Genomic DNA, 13,222 nt, shown 5'->3' with positions numbered 1-13,222 from the left:
TTATCTGCAGGCCCCCAAATAGTAGCCTGGATATAGGGTGCAAGTTGAATCAAGAGTTAAAATTGGCATGTCGCAAAGGAGATGTTACAATTGTTAAGGGGGATTTCAACATGCAGGAAGAGTGGGAAAATCAGGTTGGTACTAGACACCAAGAAAGGGAGTTTGTGGAGTGCCTCTGAGATGGATTTGTAGAACAGCTTGTACTGGAGCCTACCAGGGAGAAGGCAATTCTGGATTTAGTGTTGTGAAATGAACCAGATTTGATAAGGGAACTTGAGGTAAAGGAGCCATTAGGAGATAGTGACCATAATATGATAAGCTTTAATCTACAAGTTGAGAGGGAGAAGGGAAAATTGGAAGTGTCAGTATTACAGTTGAACAAAGGGGGCTATGGAGCCATGAGGGAAGGATACTCTAGCATGGATGACAGTGGAACAACAATGGCAGGTATTTCTGTGAATAATACAGAAGGTGCAGGATCAGTTCATTCCAAAGAGGAAGAAAGATTCTAAGGGGAGTAGGGGGTGACCGTGGCTGACAAGGGAAGTCAAGGACAGTATAAAAATAAAAGAGAAGAAGTATAACATAACAAAGATGAGCGGGAAGCCAGAGGATTGGGAAACTTTTAAAGAGCAACAGAAGATAACTAAAAAGGCAATACAGGGAGAAAAGATGAGGTACGAAGGTAAACTAGCCAAGAATATAAAGGAGGATAGTAAAAGCTTCTTTAGGTATGTGAAGTGAAAAAAATTGGTTAAGACCAAAGTTGGGCCCTTGAAGACAGAAACGGGTGAATTTATTACGGGAAACAAAGAAATGGCACTTGAGTTGAACAGGTGCTTTGGATCTGACTTCACTAGGGAAGACACAAACAATCTTCCAGATGAAATAGTGGCCAGAGGACCTAGGGTAACGGAGGAACTGAAGGAAATTCACATTAGGCAGAAAATGGTGTTGGGTAGACTGATGGAACTGAAGGCTGATAAATCCCCAGGGCCTGATGGTCTGCAACCCAGGGTACTTAAGGAGGTGGCTCTAGAAATTGTGCACGCATTGGTTATCATTCTCCAATGTTCTATAAATTCAGGATCAGTTCCTGTGGATTGGAGGGTAGCTAATGTTATCCCACTTTTTAAGAAAGGAGTGAAAGAGAAAACAGGGAATTATAGACCAGTTAGCCTGACATCAGTGGTGGGGAAGATGCTGGAGTCAATTATAAAAGATGAAATAGCGGCACATTTGGATAGCAGTAAAAGGATCGGTCCAAATCAACATGGATTTACAAAGGGGAAATCATGCTTGACTAATCTTCTGGAATGTTTTTAGGATGTAACTATGAAAATGGACAAGGGCAAGCCAGAGGATGCAGTGTACCTGGACTTTCAGAAAGCCTTTGATAAGGTCCCACATAGGAGATTAGTGGGCAGAATTAGAGCACATGATATTGGGGGTGGGGTACTAACATGGATAGAAAATTGGTTGGTAGACAGGAAACAAAGAGTAGGGATTAACAAGTCCCTTTCAGAATGGCAGGCAGTGACTAGTGGGTTACCACAAGGCTTGGTGCTGGGACTGCAGCTATTTACAATATACATGAATGATTTAGATGAAGGGATTAAAAGTAATATTAGCAAATTTGCAGATGACACAAAGCTGAGTGGAATGTGTGAAATATGAGGAGGATGTTATGAGAATGCAGGGTGACTTGGACAGGTTGGGTGAGTGGGCAGATGCATTGCAGATGCAGTTTAATGTAGATAAATGTGAGGTTATCCACTTTGGTGGCAAGAACAGGAAGGTGGATTACTATCTGAATGGTGTCAAGTTAGGAAAAGGGGAAGTCCAACGAGATCTAGGTATCCTTGTTCATCAGTCATTGAAAGTAAGCATGCAGGTACAGCAGGCAGTGAAGAAAGCTAATGGCATGTTGGCCTTCATAACAAGGGGAGTTGAGTATAGGAGCAAAGAGGTCCTTCTGCAGTTGTACGGGGCCCTGGTGAGACCACACCTGGAGTGTTGTGTGCAGTTTTGGTCTCCAAATTTGAGGAAGGACATTCTTACTATTGAGAGAGTGCAGCTTAGGTTCACGAGGTTAATTCCCAGGATGGCGGAACTGTCAAATATTGAAAGATTGGAACAACTGAGCTTGTATACACTGGAATTTAGAAGGATGAGAGGGGATCTGATTGAAACATATAAGATTATTAAGGGATTGGACACGCTAGAGGCAGGAAACATGTTCCCGATGTTGGGGGAGTCCAGAACCAGAGGCCACGGTTTAAGAATAAGGGGTAGGCCATTTAGAACGGAGTTGAGGAAAAACTTTTTCACCCAAAGAGTTGTGGATCTGTGGAATGCTCTGCCTCAGAAGGCAGTGGAGGCCAATTCTCTGGATGCTTTCAAGAAACAGTTAGATAGAGCTCTTAAAGATAGCGGTGTCAAGGGATATGGGGAGAAGGCAGGAATGGGGTACTGATTGTGGATGATCAGCCATGATCACATTGAATGGTGGTGCTGGCTCGAAGGGCCAAATGGCCTACTCTTGCACCTATTGTCTATTGTCTATTGACCCTGATACCCTAAATCCTCTGGTCTGTTGTCTTAACAGCATTACAGAATTGATGAGTTCACATTTCCTTAAATTAAATAAAGAAAAAACAGAAACTTTGTTATTGTTAGCAATAAAAAAGAGTGGATCTTAGGAACTTGATCATCTTGCCTTATAAATCCAGCAAGAAGTAAAGGATTTTGGTTTTATTATTGACTCCCAGCTAAATTTCAGATCACATATTAACTATATTATTAATTAACATGAGGAAGTCTGCAGGCGCTGAAAATCCAAAGCAATGCACACTAAATACTAGAGAAACTTGGCAAGTCAGGCAGCATCCAATGCAACAAATAAACAGTCAATATTTCAGGCCGAGACCCTTCTTCAGGACTCACCATATTATTAAGACTGCCTTCTTTCATTTAAAGAACATTGCAAGAGTTCGATTTCTTATTACATGTCAAGATGCAGAAAAATTGATACATGATTTTGTTTTAGTCAGTTAATTCACTGTCAACAGAAAATCTGCAGATGCTGGAAATCCAAGCAACACACACAAAATGCCGGAGGAACTCAGCAGGCCAGGCAGCATCTATGGAAAAAAGAAGCACCAGAGGGAGGCGATGGAAGGGCAAGTGGAAAGGGATGGGAAATGGTGAAGAGGGGAGGCATTACTGTGTTGGAGAAATTGATGTTCATGCCATCAAGTTAGAGGCTCCCCAAATGAAATATAAGGTATTATTCCTCCAACCTAAGTGTGGCCTCATCGCGACAGTGGAGGAGGCCATGGATGGACATATCAGAATGGGAACGGGAAGTGGAATTAAAATGAGTGGTCACTGGGTGATCCCGCTTATTCTGGCGGACAGAGCATAGATGCTCGTTGAAGCAGTCTCCTAATCTACATCCGGTCTCACTGATATACAGGAGGCCACACCAGGAGCACCAAACACAGTATATGACCCCAACAGAATCACAGGTGAAGTGTCGCCTCACCTGGAAGGACTGTCTGGGGCCCTGAACGGTAGTGAGGGAGGAGGTATAGGGGCAGGTGCAGCACTTGTTCCACTTCTAAGGATAAGTGCCAGGAGGGAGATCAGTAAGGAGGGAAGAATGGACAAGGGAGTTGTGTAGGGAGCGATCACTGTGGAAAGCAGTAAGTTGGGGGGAGGAAAAGATACATTTGGTAGTGGGATAGAGTTGGAGATGGCGGAAGTTTTGGAGAATTATGTGCTGAACGTAGAGACTGGTGGTGTGGAAGGTAAGGCTAAGAGGAAATCTAACCCTGGTAGGGTGGCGGGAGAAGGGGGTAAGAGCAGACATGCGTGAAGTGGAAGAGATGCCGTTGAGGGCAGCGTTGATGGTGGAGGAAGGAAAGCCCCTTCCTTTGAAAAAGGTGGACATCTCCTTCATTCTAGAATGAAAAGCCTCATCCTGAGAGTAGATGCAGCGGAGACAGAGGAATTGAGAGAATGGGATGGCATTTTTACAAGTAGCAGGGTGGGACGAGGTATAATCCAGGTAGCTGTGAGAGTCCGTTAGTTTATAATAGACATCAGTAGATAAGCTGTCTCCGGAGACAGAGACAGTGAGAATGAGAAAGGGAAGGGAAGTGTTGGAAATATGCCAGGTGAGTTTGAGGGCAGGGTGGAAGTCGGAGGCAAAATGGATGAAATTGAGGAGTTCAGCATGGGTGCAGAAAGCAGCACCAATGCAGTTGTCAATGTAGCATAGGAAAAGTGCAGGACGGTCACCAGTGTAGGCTTGGAACAAAGGTTATTCCACATAGCTGACAAACAGGCAGGTAAGCTGGGACCCACATGCATAGCCATGGCTACCTCTTTGGCTTGAAGGATATGGGAAGAGCCAAAAGAGAAATTATTTAGAGTGAGGAAAAGTTCCGCTAGGCAGAGGAGAGTGGTGGTGGGGGAGAACTGGCTGGGTCTGGTGTCCAGAAAGAAACTGAGAGCTTTGAGGTCTTCCTGTTGGTGGATGGAGGTGTATAGGGATTGGACATCCATAGTAAAAATAAGATGATGGGGGCCAGAATCTGAAATCCTTGAAAAGATCAAGAGGCTGTGAGGTGTCAGGGATGTAGGTAGGAAAGGACTGAACTAGGGGGATAAAACAGAGTTGAGGTATTCCGATATGAGTTCAGTGGGGCAGGAACAAACTGAAACAATGGTTCTACCTGGACAAGTGGGTTTGTGGATTTTAGGAATTTTAGGTACACTGTAAGGTGATACAGGTTTCTCACTGTAACGCTCTCTTTTTAGGACTGTCTAATATAGATATAAACTGGCTACAGTTCGTTCAAAATGCAGTAATAAAAATCTTAACCAAAAAATAGAAAATCTGAACACATTTCACTGGTTTTGGCATCATTACACTGGCTGCCTATGTCCTTTATGATCAATTTTTTAAAAACTCTTAATTGTATATAAGGCTTTTAATAATCTAGCTCCTCTGTCCATTTTAGAGTGTCTATACCCTTACATCCCAAATTGTAATCTTACAGTAGATCCACAAATACTGCTTTGCTTAGTGTCCCTAGAGCCAAGCAGGTAAGAACCAGTGATGCAGCCTTTTGCTCGTTTGCACCAAAAATCTGGAATGCTTTACTGACGGAGATGCTGTATGCCTGGTTAGTACTGTGGAACATCACAAAACACTTCGAAAAACCTACTTCTGTAAATTTGGCCTATTATAGGATTATTTCATGCCTGTTGACATTCATTACCTTTATATAATTTGGTCTATTCAGTTACATTTTATGCTACATAATGGTTATTTTTATTTATGATTTTTAATTTTGTTTCATATTTTATAACTATATTGATTTATCCCTACAATCTATGTAAAAAGCGCTTTGAGCCTGCAGCTTAGTGTATGTAAGGTGCTATATAAATAAAGTTATTACTAGTGTTATATTTTTACTTTTTCTCAGCTCAAGCTGGTAAAATCTAAAGCACAGATCTCACCAAAACACACTCATTTCTCAATTGCTAGGATCTTACAGACTAACCAGTGGTGTTTTTTATTATGGCTTTCTGAAAATTTACATAAATATTGCTGTTAGGTCTAATTGTTTAATGCTGTTGTGTAGTAACTTTGAGATGGTACCAGCTGTAGATATTGCTATTGGGATAATGTTCATGTGTCATAGTCTTTCAATTTCCTCTTCTAATTCAACATATTACTGGTGTTTTTCACTTATTTATGTCTGTACATTGAGTGTGTTTGGAATGGTTGTATCTATTAAGTAAGTTGTTCTTGCTTGTTTATCCTGTATTGTATCTGGATGGTTATTAAGGATTGTGCTATCTGTATTAATGGATCAGTTGTAATATAATTTGTTGGACTCTGACTCTAAAACTGGAGCAAACTTGCATTTATAGTAAAGTATGGTGCCTTTTATGAGTTGGTATTTTAAATCAAGATTTTGGTGAATGATGTTTGCCACTTGATTGTGCCTGTGTAAGTAATCAGATTGAGTGAAACTGCTGCAGGATCCTGTAATGTGCTAGATTGTTTATGGTTTCTCTTGGCATTTGATATATTTATCATCTTGAATTTGTTAGTCTTTTATTATGTATTTCTAATCATTTTTGTGTTAACCTCCTGGTTTGATATTGCCACAAGGATTCCCTCATTCTGGAAAGAGGTCACCAACTCTGAGCCAGGCATTTAACGTTCCCTGTCGATGTCTAGTCTGCTCAGATCATGGAAATGTCTTCCATGGAGGGTCATGCTCTTCCCTTGGTTAGCTTTCTTTATATAATGATGTTTGTTCATTTTTCTGGGTTGTACGTACTTTCATTTAAGTGTATTGGTGTGTACTTCTTATCAGAATTGCCTATGCTCACATGGAATGCTGAATCCTGTTTTCATTGATGAAAATATATCCTGCGAAGTTTTATCTGACCATTGTGTATACTTTTTAATCTGTTATTCCACTTAATATTAATTGAATTGACTTTATTTCTTACATCTTTCACATACATGAGGAGTAACAATCTTTACGTCACGTCTCCATATAAATGTGCAATGTACAATCATGGTAATTTATAATAAATAGAAGAGTCAGTGTAATATAGAATTAAGCTCAAATCAGCATTGATGGCCTGGTGGAAGAAGCTGTCCCGGAGCTTGATGGTCCTGGCTTTAATGGTGTGGTACAGTTTCCCATATAGTAGCAGCTGAAATAGATTGTTGTTGGGATGACACGGGTCCCCAATGTTCCTACGGGCATTTTTTTCACACCTGTCTTTGTAAATGTCCTGAATCATGGGAAGTTCACATCTACAGATGTGCTGGGCTGTCCGCACCACTCTCTGCAGAGTCCTGCGATTAAGGGAGGTACAGTTCCCACACCAGGCAGTGATGCAGCCAGTCAGGATGCTCTCAATTCTTCTTCCTTCTGTTCTAGGTAGTGTTAATCTAAATGCACTCGAGTTCACATACTGTTTTCTAAAATTCTAAAATTTGTCATTTCCATTCTTTATTTTCTTTGTAAAATTTCCAGATAGGTTTCAGACCAAAATATTATGCCAAAAGAATACTTTAATATGGGTATGGTGAAGTGTTTGTTACCTTTGTTATATTTTTACTGTTGAATTCTGTTTGGCAGATTTTCTTAAGTAAATTCTGTCAAAAGTTGTCCCTTTATTGCACTATGAGCTATTTTCTTTGCTTGTTGATATCCCAGATATTTATGTTTCATATTCATGCATCAGTTGTATTGTATCCTGCTACTCTGTTTTGTATTCTATCAGCCCCATTGCACCTTTATACTTAATATTCTGCACTTATCTAGTCCAAAGTTCATGTTTATATCTTTTAAAAACAGTTTGACTATTTGAATTAATTGCTTTAGCTTTATTGATGAAGAAGCATATAATTTCAAGTCTTCCATGTGGAGAAGATGTGTCAATGTATAGTTCATTTGTAGTTTTCTGATTTGATAGATTAGTCTATTTTCAACTGATTTAGTAAATTAGAGAACGGATTTAAAGCAAAGCAAAGCCATAGTGGGGCTAGCAGATTCACCCTGAAATATGCCTCAGTATATTTTGATAATGGCGGTTGTTAATAGAGAGGGTGATTATAGTACGCCAACGCTTCATCAGATGTTGTCAGAATTTCACAGAGATTGGGTGTAGTTTATATATATTAAGTATTTCTATTAACCATGAGTGTGGGACAGACTTAAATGCCATTTTTGGTAGTCAATATAGAAACATGAAAGATTTCTGCTTTATTATTATTATTTTTGTTCATGGATAAGTGATGCAATCAAAGTTCAAAAGTTCAATATACATTTATTATCAAAGTATGTATACATTGTACAACCCTAAGATTTGTCTCCTTACAGGCAGCCACAAAACAAAGTAACCCAAGAGAACTGGCTCCTGATGAAGGGTCTCGGCCCGAAAAGTTGACTGTTTACTTTTTCCCATAGATGCTGTCTGGTCTGCTGAGTTCCTCCAGCATATTGTGTGTGTTGATTGCCTTAGGCATTTTTATTTGGATTGCAAGACACTGCTGGACATTGGTAATGTAGAATATTGCAAGTCCAGTTCACTGATTCATTGACGGTTGTGGAGCTGCCCTGCCTTGGTTGTGGAGTGGACTAGGTTCACTCCATCGGGTAGCTTGTTGCAGCCAAACTGGAGTCAAGACACCAAAACGTTGCAGGATAGCCTCTGTGGGGCATGTTGGAACCTATACTGGATTGGAGGCTGACCCCTTCCAGTGTTGTCCTTCAGTGTTTGCTCAGGGCTGCTCTCCACCTTTCACTCGGTGCTGCCCTCCAGTGGTCGCTTGGTGCTGCTCTCCAGTGGTCGCTTGGTGCTGCTCTCCAGCTTTCACTTGGTGCTGCCCTCCAGTGGTCGCTTGGTGCTGCTCTCCAGTGGTCGCTTGGTGCTGCTCTCCAGCTTTCACGGTGCTGCCCTCCAGTGGTCGCTTGGTGCTGCTCTCCAGTGGTCGCTTGGTGCTGCTCTCCAGCTTTCACTTGGTGCTGCTCTCCAGCTTTCACTCGGTGCTGCCCTCCAGTGGTTGCTTGGTGCTGCTCTCCAGTGGTCGCTTGGTGCTGCTCTCCAGCTTTCACTCGGTGCTGCCCTCCAGTGGTCGCTTGGTGCTGCTCTCCAGTGTACACTTGATGCAAGAACAAGTCTGACCAGGAAAAGTTACCATAAATCTACAGTCATACCATTCAGAGACTTGGGCTGTACAGTCGACCCTCCTTATTGGCAGATGATTGGTTCCGGGACCCCCCCCCGTGGATACTAAAAAACGCAGATGCTCAAGTCGGTGGACTTTAACACTCGGCGGAGCTCCAGAACTCATTTAACAAGTCTCTGTGTGGTGGACTTTAGGACCTAGCGGAGCTCCGGACCTTATTTTCCTGTTTCAGTGCGGCAGACTTTAGGACCCGGCGGAGCTCAGGATCCGCTGCCCGCAGTGTTTCTGTTCCGGAAAAAGATCATGGTTGAAAATAAAGTGGAAATAATAAAGCGATCGGAAAAGGTGAAATGCCATCGGTCATTGGAAAAGCATTAGGCTACAGTCAGTCAATGATCAGAACAATTTTAATGGATAAAGTGAGAATAATGGAGCATGTGAATGAAGGCCCTGCCCCAATGAAAGCTACAATTATTACTAAGCAACACAGTGGTTTAATTACTGAAATACATACATTTCTTAAGTGTTTTATATACAAAGAAAGGTAAAGTATAAACTACATGCTAAAACAAACATTTGACTAACTGATGCTAAGTAATACTGGATGTACCTGTTCCAACAGAGAACTTCAGTTTTTTTCTTTCGATTCCCGATCTGTGGTAACCTATGCACATCCTCCCATATTCTTTAAATCATCTCTAGATTACTTATAATACTTAATACAATGTAAATGCCATATAAATAGTTGTTATGCTGTATTGTTTAGGGAATAATGACAAGAAAAAAAGTCGGTACATGCTCAAACAACGAGTGCTGGAGAGGGAACTTCTGGGTTTTCCCGATGTGCGGTTGGTTGAATCTGCGCACGCGGAACCCGCGATAAAGAGGGCCAACTGTATTTTTCATTTCTTTGTGACTGTAAGATTTTCTGAAATTGTAACGATATGTGCTATTTGTGCTATGTGCTGTTGGTAAAGTGTTTTGCCCTGGAGAAGTGCTGTTTCATTTGGCTATATTCATGCAGATTTAAGTGAAATTAAACTTGAACTTGCATTATGAACAAATACTGAGAAGTAAGATTAAAAGAATGAATAACTCATCTGTGCGATGCTAGTGTTAAAATATCATTATTGTTAAGGAGTTGAAATATTCATCAGTTATTATGTTTAAATTAATGTATTGAATCTTGATAGATCATTGCTTGAGGACCCTCTCTACTTTAACGTGAGCAATTGGAAATTTCTTCTTTTATTTACACTTTGAAATAGTACTCTATGTTCAAATGCATGTGGACATTGCTTTTAGTCCATCGTAGGATATTCAGAGTGAAACAGCATGGATTTGCACTGAGTAAGTCACATTTTTGAGGAGATTATGAAAGGCTTGAAGATGCAATGGGTGTTTCCCAATGAGTTCCCTCATTGAGATGTAATTTACTCCAGAGACCAGGTCGAAACGCTAAACTGAAAAAATATACATACATGATCATCTTAGCTATTGAATTAGACGGTGACAAAACCAAAAATTAATCTGTAAAACATGCCCTGCACCTCAATAAATACAGTATTAGGACAAATGAAAAGTCTTTCTCAAAACCAGGCAAATTGTAGACGTTAGACTCCTTTGGCAGATAAAATCACAGTCAATGGTGGGATGATTAAAATTGGTGATATAGAGTCATCTCACAAATACTGCCACTGGGTTGGCTAGAATGGATCCATCTGCTTATTTAATCATCTTTGAAGAGTATACAACAGGCTAGTTCAGTTTTATGGATGAAGGGTGAATGAGGGGATTTTAAATTAAATCCAAAATAAATTCAAATTCAGTAAAGTGCCTGCTTACATGGGGAGGACCTCATCACTTTACATTTGGCCCCTGTATTAATGCAGACAATGAACTGTAGGTACCAAATGGGCTATCCTTGATCATTCAGGGCATAAAATCAAAACTTAATATGAAATATTTCATTAATTATATATGAAAAAATGATAAAGGGCAATGAAATAATAGACATAACTGCCTTTTAATCAACTTATTTTATTCACAATTTTATTCCAGTTACATTTCTACTTCACTAAAATTAATGCATCCACATAAAAATAAAATTTAGCAATAATTGACAGTTAACCAATTCTGAAAAGACACATGCTACTGCCAAAAATTTGATTTCTGCCTTATAGCTATTTCTCCCACATAAGCCCATGCCTTGACACCTTTGTTTGAGTTGGTTTTCTCTGGAATTTTGAGCTGCGTGAGTGAGTTGGGGATGAATCATCTGAGTTGGAATTTTCACACAGCTTTTGTTGAATAACAATATTGAGAATGCATTGAAACACCTCCAGTAGAATGACAATTCTAACATATTGTGAAAAAATTGATAGTTTCATATCCTGTTAAATATTCTGTGTGAGTGTGGGCAAGGCTGATAAGTCACTAATAATGTTTTCTTCATATTTTTGTGGAACAACTATGCCACAGTGCATTGCAACAAGCAGAAAGAAACTTTAATTTCAAATATAAAGATTGATTAATTGCTTCCATTGCACTTACTAGAAATCTGATGCCAAAAAAAAACTGCAAGTGAACACAACCTAAAGAAAATCATGATTGTGTGAAGATAAAAAAAAAGTGGGGACACTTTCTGTAGGGGAAATATTTTGTAAAGGGAGAAAAGAACTAATATTACATATCCATCACAGCAGGTGAAGGTTTTATTTGGGGCTGTAAAGGAAAGCACTATTTTCTTCTTATCAAAGTTTGCAAAATATTAAGTAAATAGTTCTACCACTATTTGAGCAAAATAGCCAAGATCTTTGAGCAAAGTGCACTGTAAACTTACTTCATATTGGTGGTAAACCTTCAGTAAACTTGTTGTCCTATGTTGTAGGATAATCTGCTGCCTTTAGTCTGCCTAAGTATTTTCTTACTTCATATTGGTGGTAAACCTTCAGTAAACTTGTTGTCCTACGTTGTAGGATAATCTGCTGCCTTTAGTCTTGTTATAAGTATTTTCATTATTACCTATAGCAAGATTGAAGGAAGCAGATTATCTTTTAGACTCAAGGAAAAACTCAAAATTTGCTTGCTGCAGGTAAACAACTCGAACAATGCCTGGGAACCTCTGGCCCATGTTCACTCTAAGGATCTTTAAGAACCTTGAGGGTATTTATCGGGAACACTCAGAAGTCCTGTCTAAGTGATGGAAGGAACCCATTACCTTGCAAACTACTGACTGTCTGGTCAGCTCTCTTCTACCTCAGTTATCCAAGATGATGCCGGTGAACTGTAGTGACGTTCTTCAGACTACATACAATACTTCTAAATTTACCCCTTTTGAATTACTCTTACTGCAATCTATAGCATGCAATTTCTCTTTAAGCAACATGCTTTCAAATTAACTTAATGAACTACAGATTTCACAACCTTCTAAAGGACACGGCAGACTTACTGTAACTCTCAAACAAGCAGGTGAAGGATCATCGCCTTGGCTGGAAGCAAGGCGGGGGGATTTCCAAGCCAGGCTGAAATGCAGAGGGATGACAATCGCTCTACCCGACATCTTGTTAACAAATAAGCAGTCACTGGAGAACAAAACTGAGAACCTAAGGGCAAGATTGCTGTATCAGAGGGAAATGAGAAATTGTTGAGTTATGTGTTTGACCAAGAAGTGGCTAACTCTGAGTATATCAGATATGGCAACCAGACCCAAATGTTTCTCGATACACAGGAACTCGGAAAAGACAATAGGTGTGTGTTTCATGATAATCTTTCTGTATTGCTTTAATGTGACAGTTTTGTCCTACTCTTGTTCCCTTGACCTTGATCAACTAAAGAGCAAATGCCAACCATTCTATTTACCAAGAGAGTTCTCCTCCTTAATCCTGACTGCAATTTACATACCACCATTGGCTGGTTGTAATCAAGCACCTGAGATATTGCATGATGCCATCACGAAACAAGAAACAATCCACCCCAACACATTCCAAATCATAGTCAGGTAGTTCAATCAGTCTTGTTTGAAGCAATTCTTGTTCAATTACCATCAGCATATAACCTGTAGTACCAGAGGTCCCCAACTCCCCAACACACTAGACTACTGCTATACTAAGATAAAGAATGGCTACTGTTCCATGCCCATCCGCACTTTGGGAAATCTGATCACTTGGCTGACCTTCTCTTACCTGTATTCACGTTGAAGTTAATGAGCAAAGCTCCAGAGAAAGGGACAACAATGAGGTAGTCAGGGAAGCAGTGGAGTGGCTATGGGATTGTTTCAAGTCAGTGGACTGGACCATGTTCAAGGATCTTTGGATCTTAATGAATACACCATGGTTGTCATGAACTTTATTAAAATAGTTGTAGATGAGTGTGTCCCCACAAAATCATACAGAGTCTGCCCCAAACAGAAGCCCTGGATGAACCAAGAGATACACAGCCTGCTGAGGGCCAGATCAAAAGAACTGAAGTATGGTGACAAAGAAAGTT

The sequence above is a fragment of the Hemitrygon akajei genome, chromosome 10, assembly GCF_048418815.1.
Source record: "Hemitrygon akajei chromosome 10, sHemAka1.3, whole genome shotgun sequence".
In the NCBI taxonomy this organism is placed as follows: Eukaryota; Metazoa; Chordata; class Chondrichthyes; order Myliobatiformes; family Dasyatidae; genus Hemitrygon; species Hemitrygon akajei.
Note: the sequence above shows the minus strand (reverse complement) of the source record.